Source organism: Myotis brandtii, unplaced genomic scaffold, assembly GCF_000412655.1.
Source record: "Myotis brandtii unplaced genomic scaffold, ASM41265v1 scaffold97, whole genome shotgun sequence".
In the NCBI taxonomy this organism is placed as follows: Eukaryota; Metazoa; Chordata; class Mammalia; order Chiroptera; family Vespertilionidae; genus Myotis; species Myotis brandtii.
In genome coordinates, this window is record NW_005372020.1 from 1,698,376 (window position 1) to 1,699,976 (window position 1,601).

Consider the following 1,601-nt stretch of genomic DNA (forward strand, 5'->3'; position numbering starts at 1 on the left):
GGCGGCCGCAGCAGGAGGAATGGGGGCATTGTCTTTCTCAGCAGCCTGTTTGTTTTCCGTCCTGAGATATTGCTGGTGGAGCATGAAAGGTCAGAACCATTTGGAATCCAGTGAATTTCCAGCCTCGCTTGCTTGGGTTTCTCGAGAATTTCCTTTTCTGGTGAATAACCACCTCCTGGGCCTGCCGCCTGCGCCTGCGAAAAAAAAACTTACAGAACCCCACGGCCAGGCCCAGGCCGGCAGCCTCTGTTCTCACCCGGGCTCCCACTGTGGCCTCCCGCGGGGACAGGGCAGGGGAAGCCAGAGACATGAGGCTCCGGGACTGCCTGTCCGCTCAGCCTGGCTGGGCAGCCACTTGCTCGCACAGGAGCTGCGCCCGCCCTGTAACGAGTGACCGCAATGGGGGGGCGCGCAGGCACCGGCTGAGGTCAGGAGAGGCCTCCCAAGGAGGTGACACCTGGGATGAGACCTGGAGGGCAGGGGCAGGTGGGCAGGGGCAGGTGGGCAGGTGCTTACGGCTGGAGAGAGCAGCGCACGTGGGAGAATGAAGCACACACAGGCCAAAGCAGAGAGAGAGAGAGGCAGAGGGGAGGCGAGGATGGGCTGGCGGGAGCCAGGAGGGCCTCGGGCAGAAGGCCTGGCCCTGGGCCCGTGTGAGGACACGTGGGCCACCTCCTGGTTGACAGAGAGCAGAGATGAAAGCCAAATCCCTCCACAACACACGGGCCCAGCTGGGGCCCAGGCACCCTGCCGCCTGCGTCCTGGCACACCTGTGGACACAGGCTTGGCGGGAGACGAGCCCGGCGCCCAGGGACCTGGCCGCACCAGCCCTGGAGATGACAGAGGACAGCCTGAGCGCCGGTCCCCGGAGGGCTGGGAGCAGAGGCTATCGCCAACCTCAGGACCATGAGAAAAGGCACAAGCCGAGGAGCCGACCGCCGGAGTCGATGCGGCTGGAAGACCTTCGCCTCAGCCTCACAGCCTGGCCGGCCCCAGCCCTCTGCCCTCAGCCTCACAGCCTGGCCGGCCCCAGCCCTATGCCCTCTGCCCTCAGCCTCACAGCCTGGCCGGCCCCAGCCCTCTGCCCTCAGCAATGCCCACAAAGGCCTGACCTTGCCTTGCTGGGTTGCCCCACATGGCGCGGAGATAGGGGCAGGCAGAAGAGGAAGAGCAGCTGGAACTCAAGACCACATGGTGCTGGGCCCAAGGCGGGCCTGTCCTGGGGACAGTGTCCTCGGCTCAGGCCACTCCCACCAGCGACACCCCTGGGCACAGCTCTGGGGAGAACCCCAGGGGCCTCGCGGGGCAGTGAGGAGAGCCCTGCCCGGCGCCATGGCTGCCTGCAGCTGCTTCCCCTTCTCCGAGAGGCTGGTCTCCTTGCGAACCCGCACACCCTCCTCCAGAACAGCGCGCAGGTGCCCAGCACAGACCTCCTCGCGCGCAGGCCCAATGAGGGCTTCCCAGCTGAACTCCCACACATAGCCACCACGTGCCCTCACAAGACCGGGGAGGGAGCAAGCCCCTTCCTTGCCACTGCCCTGGTCCCCCAGACCTGAAGGCCGCCCCCGTTTATCAGCATGGCGGGGGGGGGGGTTCCCCCT

The 1,601-nt window shown here is 66.3% G+C and overlaps 1 protein-coding gene across 1 annotated transcript in view; it reads right to left on the reverse strand.

The window, feature by feature from the left end:
• The window catches only part of GNAZ (guanine nucleotide binding protein (G protein), alpha z polypeptide), a 19,325-nt gene that overhangs the window by 16,479 nt on the left and 1,245 nt on the right, over window positions 1-1,601 (reverse strand). The gene's annotated exons all lie outside the window — the stretch shown is intronic.